Below are 9,227 nucleotides of genomic sequence, written 5' to 3'. Positions count from 1 at the left end.
TCCATGATTCTTTCCCTATGAACTGTCACATTAATAATGCTATTCTCATATTTAAATGTTCTGTCGAGAGCTAAAGAAAGATTGAGTGCTTTTGCCATCGTGAGGCTAAGATTGAAGACATGTCCCACTGACATTGTTAGAAGTTTATGAAAATATATGAATCCTCAAATGTCTTTGGCTGGTGAGGCTCCCAAATCGTGCACAGTTTCAGGACAAAATCAGTCTTTTAATCAAAATGATTAAACACATGCGGGTTGGATTTAGGGATGAGAATAAAACAAGTAGGTGAAGGTCAATGTGTGTGTGTGTGTGTGTTTCCCCCGGAGGCACGGTAGGGTCAGATAATGTATATCTTACCTTATACACACAAAACATCAGGGGTCTGATTTAGCTTGTGGTCTGTGTCCACATTTAAGGAACACATTTTCAAATTAGCAATGTATGACTCCGACAGAGAGTCAGCTCTCAGTCAGATGAAGACATATGGTGTCACATCTGTATGCATCCTCAAAACATATGTTACACACATCACATTCTTTCAACCTGTGGGCCTAAATGATGCAATACCCTCAGTGTTCAGTATGAAGTTCCTCTTTGCTGTCCTCTGTAATATAGAGAAGAAACTCTACGATGAATTGGGTTTTACATAATCTAGCAAATCATTCTAATTATTGGGTATTTTATAAATATTATTAGGTAGGGTTATTTGAGAAAAGCGAGTCCTATTAGTCTTTTCACTTCTGTTACAGCTTTTATACTCCAATTGGAAACATCATCCTTTCATTATACATTCAGGTGCAACCTCAAGGTGATGGGACAGATGTGCACTGTGTACGTAAATGTTTTAACTGCTCACTGTATTGCACTGTCACTACTGCAGTTCATCAGCTAAAGCTGTTGCAGCATTTGCTGGAAATAGTTCTAAATATAAATTGTGAATTCACGCCATGTTGCTCCAACCTGGTTCACTGGGCTTCTTCACATTTCACTTTTAAAAGAGAATGTCGCAAGAAACCCAGAGACCACCTTTTATTTTGTTAATTCTTTGATGAAAATATGCACCAATCAAATAATTACTGTAATTCGTACCACCAGATTACTTAAAGATGTGAATGACTCCAAAAGACGCATTGTGAATACCGCTCCACCAGTACTGAATTTTATCAGTGATACTAATTTCCTGCTTAAGACAATGTTGTGCCTGCATTAGCTATTTTTATAAGCTCTGTCTCTAGAGACATACAGTAAGAAGTACAAGTGTGTCTAAACTCTGAAGTTACCAGGTGGACGTATCATTGCTGGCAGTCTGTTGGGAGCCGGTGATATGGAGCTCCATTGTGGGGCTGTGAGAATGATTGAGTGCCGAGGGCCTACAGCAGTCGTCCCGTCTGTTCTGTTGCCACTCTATTCCATCATAGGCACATTTGCCCTTAAGGGGGTCTCCAGAGAAAACTGGTGCTGACCTTGTGCACCTGTGCTTCTTCTGAAGCTGAGGGAGGCTCACTAGCCAAAGAGTTTGCTGTCCCTGTCCTCTACCTGTTTGGTCTTGTAATTGGGATTAGATTTTAGAGCAAGGGCAAAATGAATTAGCTTACTCTACGTTTAGCAATGTTCCACCTCTTAGTCACCTTCTGTATTAATAGGAAGGAGCTAAAAAAAAGCAACATAAGGTGCATTTATTCACATTTTTTAAAAAAAGAAAAAAGCAACAAAAAAAAAGCTAGCGCATCCCATAAAACTTAATTGTTACTGGTTCACCACATCCCTTTTTAAGCTTCCATTATTGTGTGGGTGTTCTTGATGAGTGGTGAACTGGAAATTATCCAGAGCTGGAGCATCAACATGGACTGTCAGTCCTGTATAGCCTGTCACTCAATGAGGACAGATAAATTACTTTGCTGTCAATCTGGCCATCCATTCAAACGAACTCTGAGAGTAATCAATGACAAACAGGGAGATAAAATAATACACCATATTTCATCACACCGGCATGAATGCATTAAATGGCAGATGCATTTTTTTTTTAACTCAACCATCCTCATTTGCATGCAATGCTACTCAACCATCCCAATTAGGGGGACAAAGAAGGGAGTAATTGCAGATTAAAAACTAGAATGCTATATGTAATCGCATGGATCAAAACACAATTAAAACTTCATCTCAACCTGTTATAGCTCGCTGATGAGCCCAACCCCCCCTCCTTGATCTTAATACTTTAAATCATATAAGGGAGGGTCGTTTGCCGACGGACAGATGAAAACACCTCTTGCGCCCAACAGTAAATTAATCGCACCAATTATTCACCACCAAGAGACGTTTAATGCAAGCCTTTGGAGAAACGAAAGCTGGGCTCTCAAATCCTCTCATTTGTAATTGGCTGTCTACTTCAATAATTGATTGGAACAAATGTGAAATGGATGAGAGGGTCTAAGTGTTCTCCATCACATGCTTTCTGGTTCAGCAAGTTCACGGGCGACTGCTCAAAAAGGAGTCCCACTGCAGAGATTCAGCTGATTTTTATATCATCTGATTGCCATATGTGTAAGTGGAAAAAGCTGTAGTGAGCCATTTATATGTTAAGGGCATTTAATGGCCAGTTTGTACACATGTAGCGTTGTAGGCTCTAGTGTCAAATGTGACCAATTCAGAGACGATAAAACAGTCTCTGAATTCCATGTTGTCCTTTAAACTTGTTGTAATCAGCCGTCCAACATCCCCCATGTTTATCAAGTGCCACTGAACCCTTAAACCTTCAAATGTAAGAGAAAAAAATATATAAAATACATTTTATGGCTTCTAGTGAGGAGAAAATGTGGGTAATGTTGCTAAAGTCCTCTATAATTAATCATTCTTAATGGTATTGTGCCCATATGCTTAAAAGGCTATATAAGCCGCTATAAACTGCATAACAAATATTCTTTGCAGAGGTACAGACCTGCCCAACACAAATGTTTATTCAATGAGTGCTGAAGAAACCCATTAATACATTCCCACATCTGTACAGTACAGTCCAGTCACAAAGACCTATGACAAAAGTCTACTTGGTTCTATATACTTCATTTTTCTGTGTGGTTGTGTGCATGTTTTTCTTTGTGTTTTAAAATTTCTTTACAGCCATAGAAGATTAAGTCATGAAATTAAAGCCAAAACGGCCAGTCGGGTCCTGGGGCAGGAAAATCAATCAATGAGCGGCTTAAGGGAGCGTCTGGGATCTTGTTCTCCTTTCACTGTCTTGTTAAAGAAAAGCACATACGGAATATGGTGTACATGCACATACTGCATAGTCACTACAAAATGTTTCACATTAAGATTATAATGAAGCAGAACAGGGACTTTAGAGAGTTTTTTTTATCATTAGTTTGATTTCATGATTACCTTTTTGATGCTTTGATGCAATTATAGGGAAAACGTTCTCATCAATTACAGTACACACAGAGACACACACAGACAAGCACGCAAACACACACACACACACACACACACAGTTGTTATGACTGCTGGCATATATCATAACTAACTATAACTTATTTGGCCCACTGACCATCTCTCTCATTTCTCTTTTGTCCTCCCCCCAACCCCATCTACTCTACTGTCATCGTACAAGAGGAAAAGATCTTGTCACAATAATGCGTGATGGGAAAGAGAAAGCAGGTGCTGAAATGATCCCCTTTCATGCTGAATAATTGCACCGACAACCCTCCACCTCCCACCCCCCAGTTGCTTAGCAAATCCTCCCCACAAGTCTTTGCTGCTGCTTGCTGTGGCGGGTCCCATCCACCTGCCAAGGGCTAAACACTAGTCCATCCATCACTGCACCACTTGACAAATACATTCCATAATAGAAGTTTATTTTTTATGGGAGGCAGAATCAGAGGCCTTCCCATGCATACAAAAACGTGTCAAAGTTATTTATGGGACCTGCTGAGAAGCACAATATGTCATATCAATCTCCTATTTTCCCCTTCCTACCACCGCATCGCCTGTCAATATCATTGCAGCTATCAATAATGTGGAACACCGGCAGAGATAAAGCCTTGTGGAGCTGCGGGTCAGATTGTCCTCTCCTGCTGTTTGAGAAACAGACACACACACATACATACAAACACACACAGATAAGATACACGTGCACACACTGGCACATACATATCTACACAATTGCAAAAGCAGCTCACTTGGGAGATTTTCCTCCTCTGTGTTATTTTAAACTCTATTACACCGTCACTGACATACAAATTTGTGCTGTATTCATCCTAAAACATGCTGTAGCTGTGATCAAATGAACACCAACTCATGTAATGAGCATTTTAAAAAGTCTTTATACACAATCAGATTAAACTGGTTATTGTTAAATTAGCAGTTTAGGAATGGCCAAGTAAGTAGAACTTATATGTTGGAATATATTCATAGTTAACACCCTGAACTGTATCTTTTTTCACGGCATCTATTGCATGATGGAAAATAGCTATGAAGACATCTGGAGGCTTTGAATGTTCTGCAATGATGAACATTTACCTCAATTATTTTCTGGTTAAAGTGGTGAATCCATAGTATATCATGTAACAATTACTGTTTATGCTGTATAAAATGTATCTGATCTTTATACATTATTGTCTTTATTATTGTGCATGTAACCCAGGAGGCTGTCACTGTACTGCTGTCAAGACAAATGTCTGCACATCTGTTGTACATGGCCAATAATGTAAGTCCGGCTTATGTCTATATATATTCACTTCAGTCAGTTCAGTCATGATCCTTTGTAATTAATCACACCCGGAATGTCCAAAAGAAGCATAGTTTAAGAATGTGTAGTGACATTCACAACTACTTCCAAGCCTAGTTTTAAAGTTACACAAAGCTGTGCTCTAAGAATCCCTCTTGCCAAGAACACAACGGAATTCAATGCACTGACAGCCTCATCCGTCTCAAGGTGTCCAAGTAAATTCATTCACTGATGCATGATCCAATTCCATTCCCAAATCCAAGTTGAGCAATGTATTAATTGAAATCGAACACTGTGTACCAGTTCACCTTGGAGGCTTTATGTTAACAGCATAGTGTCACCATGTTAATGATTCTATGAGATCACTAATGAATAGCTTTGGTGAGGCTGCTACATGAGGGAACAGGCAGTGGATGTAGTTAGTTAGTTAGTAGAAAAACATTCAAAAAGAAATGATAAATGTGCATTATTTTCAAGAGATTTGCCTACTCTGCTTAATCTACAGTACAAGGCAGAATTAGCTCAAAGATGTCATAATGATTTTGTTATTTTTGCTTTATTTTGAAAGACAGGGATATAATTTTTGGTAAACTGCAATCTCTTTGGTGATCTCCTAACTTTACATCTAGCACCATCAGCACATTAGAAGTATAATTTGTAAGTGGACAAATCATAGTAGGCATAGGCTACATTCTATAGCCGCCCTTAACCAATTTTGTAAGTGAGGAAGAATAGATATACGTGGGTATGTGAATCCCTCCTTGTCAGCAGTGTGGATTGGTATCATGTTTTTGACTAAGAGCTAAAATCGATGTCTTTTATTTCAGAGAGAACTGTTGGGAAACGTAACCCATGTCCTGAGTTGGAATCCTGGGGACCTCACTGTATGTCACACGCACTCTCATCCCTCATGTTTCACATCTGCTGTTCACTGTCACCTAGCTAATAAAGGCACAAATGCCACAAAAATACCAAGAAAAGACTCTTCCTAAAATTCTTCTAAGGTGCAAGCTCAGCCTTATTACCAAGAGTGACATAGGTCACTTAAGAAGTATCTAAAGCAATGGGTATTTGACCTATCCCTTTTGTATTATTGTGTATTTATGCTTATTCAAATGTTTCTACCTGTTAACTAAAGAAAATAAACTGAAATTAGAACATAAGTATTGAGAACTGTAGTTCTTGCCTAACTAAGCGATTAAAAGCACACATTTCCTTAATTCAGCCACAGCTTTTTGATAATCAACTGTGCATCATTTCGTGGACACCTGGTTTTGATTTACACTATTGGAGAGGACAGTTACAGCGAGAGCTGCTGGGAATCATTGCTTTTCCGCACAGGGCCTGAGGCCTGTCAGTCATCTTGACAGACATGTCCTTTCAAGGTAAGAAAATGTACCAAGTAGGGTCCCTAGATAAGAGCTGACAAACCAATCAAAAAGGGACAGAAATTAGACTCTCCAACTTGAGAACTGCCAGTCACATTGATTGACAAGTTTTCCAGGTGACTCCTTGCTAAGAAACAGAAGGAAGTCCCTGCTTTAAGATTGTAAATCCCGGGAAAGAAAATGTGCATGATTAGCTTCTTGATTTTTCTTAATGACATAAGTGCATCAGTGTTTAGGACTTAATGGTGGACCGTTATTTTACATTGGAAGGAAGTGTATCTCATGGTAATCTACTGCAGCCTGTGTAAAAAAAACTGTAAAACTGGTCTCCAGAAAAGTAAGATTGGTTTCTAAAATAAAAGATGAAACTCAACCTTAATCTCTTCACCTTACAAAAGGTGTGAATGAGCTGCTCCCTTTGGAGAGAAGTGTAATCTCAATTAAATGGCTTTCCTATGTTTTAATTAGGTCATGGTGACTTCATGAAAGCTTCTGTCTTTTCAAACACCACTACAGTTGCTTAAGAGGGAACTCATGTAGATTTACAGTATATTATGTTTAGGGTAGCAATAATTTGCATTTACTGTTAAGAGAATACCTGGACTAAAATTATGATAACAGTATTTAAAATTTCTTTTATAAAATATTTTCCACAGAAATGTGAAAACCCTAACCCTAATGTTTGCTTGTATGTGCAACGGACAATGACTCACTCACTGTAAGCTGCATCTTGTACATGTGGATTAATTGAAGATCCTCTTTATATACCCAACACTGAAGTTGTTCTTCTCAAATAATAGAGATGCTTCATATCTCTTCCAAACCATTTTTGACCTAAGTGGAAATTGAGGAAGACATTTACTAAAGCTTTACTTGAAGTTCGCTTTGTTTTACAAAGTTATTTTATTTCCATATTCTTCTCTAGACTCAATGTTGTTCATGTCTCTCCATCCAGGATCTAACCTCAAATCTGTTCTTTGTTCATCTTTTTCTTTCTTTCTTTTTTTTTTCTCTCAGGGAAAGTTGATATCCTTGTCGCTGCCATATTTTGGCAGATGAACACGCAAAAATTTCCATTGTGGTAAATTTGTGGGTTTGTCGACCTCAGAGCTTCGAGTCATCAGATGTCAGATGATAGACTCTCAGAGACTATAAATCTGTGATAGTTAGTGAAAACAGTGTTTTAAGCTGGGGACACACCTGAAGACTAGCAAATACTGTCAAAGATAAAACACATACAGTTGACCTGTTTCCACCGACTAGTACAGATTTCTAGTTTCTGACAGTCTGGAAGTACACACACCTGATGACTGAGTAATCTGGGGAAAACACATTAAATGACTGGTTGGGAAAGACTTGACATTCTGCCGATAGACACACCACCCAAATCATGTAGAGTGGGAAATTATTGTGTCTTCAAACAAATACGATGGCAACATGGAACTTGACTTTTTAAACAGAACAATTTGTTCGTAAAAGAACAAGGGTGAAAAAAGGCAGCGAAAGCATGGATGTAAAGGAGAGAACAATGGAGACTATAGAGCCTACAGGGGAAATTAAGGTAAAATAACTTTATAAAAAAATGCTACATACAGGTACTTACTGTAAGTCTGCCTCTGTTGTGCTGCGATATAATTTATCGCCGATACCAGTCGTAAATATTAGACATGTTTTAAAAAAATCATGTCAAGTCAAAATCATGGGTCTTAAGACTAAAGACTATAATCTTCATAGCCCAGACCTAATGATTTTCTCTGCCGACTGAGCCAGACTGGCACTGGCCAGAACCAACTAGGTCTGACCAGTCGTCACAATCAAATTACATTTATAATTGGCAATATGTGCCTTCCTTAAGTGTAAATTGTCCAATCTTCAGATGTGTCTCTGCTACTATTTGGACAAGCAGTGTTTGGCAATGTCTCTCATCTGCTTAACTGTTCAGTGTACTTTACTGTCCAGCAACTCATACTAGAAGCAAAACAGTAATTGTATCGGCAAGTATCCAAACATAATTACTTGCACTTGTACTCAAGTTTGGGGAAAAAAGTGGTATCGGGACATCCCTAGTTTCAACTTAGAAAAAAAAAAAAAAAAAAAAAAATCAATAAATAATCCTGTGAGCAGTTTACTTACAGCTTTGCTTTCCATCCAATCAGTTGTCAGACTAAGTCCCAAGTAGTGTGCCCCATTATATGGAGGCAGAAGGAGTTAAATGAAGCAAAAAGGGATGAACCAAGGGGCCGTGATGTTAATCATAAAAGATGGCTGCTAATGACAAAATGTAAAGACATCAAGAGACAAAACTTTTTCAGCCCCCTGACTAAGTTCCCTAGCAGGGGGGACAAGCTTTCCCTCTAATGCCTCATGTTAGTGAGCAGCATATAATGATCCACAAATCCCCCTACAGTGATCCTGACAGATCGCAGCCTTCAGTTGCTTTTATGTGTTAATCCCTAAAACATGCTTGAAAGAAACAAAACATCTGATGCTGATGGGGCCGAGTCAACTTTTCCACTGATTATCCAAGTGAGTGTGTACGCGTTTGACTTTGTGTGTTTGTGACGGGGGAGGGAGTTGGATGGTCCGTTAACAGCTTGACTTGAGTTGGGTTGCAGCAAGGCCAGTGTCACATTATAAAGTGAAGTCATGTTGAAGGGAGAGAAGAGTACGTCAAGCTCATTTTGCCCTGTGTCTTGAGTTGTCTGGGCCTATGTTGTGCGCACTGACACTCAAACGGCACTAAATGAGTGCTGATGCCCTCAGTATTGATGTGTTATGCCATTTGCAGTTTGCCTCATTCATAACTTATGATATTACTAATGGTAATGGCCCAGGCCCTTTTGCCAAACATAATGAAACTTGATCAGTAAAAGGAATCTCAAAGTCATTTCTGTCTCAGGAAATAAATGTAAGTAAGTTGCTGCAAATCAAATGTTTAAATTCCTTGATCTTATTGCAAAAGTGTAACTTTTTCTGAGGCATAAGTGAATTCTACCTATAAAATGTTAATCAAAAAACTAGAATCAGCTGTACATTATTATATGTGCTCCTTCTCAAGAGGCAGATTTTTGGGTAACATCTTGATAAATAAATACTGATGTGCAAATATGATAAACTGG

This window comes from Channa argus, chromosome 1, assembly GCF_033026475.1.
Source record: "Channa argus isolate prfri chromosome 1, Channa argus male v1.0, whole genome shotgun sequence".
NCBI classification, from domain to species: domain Eukaryota; kingdom Metazoa; phylum Chordata; class Actinopteri; order Anabantiformes; family Channidae; genus Channa; species Channa argus.
The sequence above is the reverse complement of the archived record's forward strand: the minus strand, read 5'-3'. Positions refer to the sequence as shown.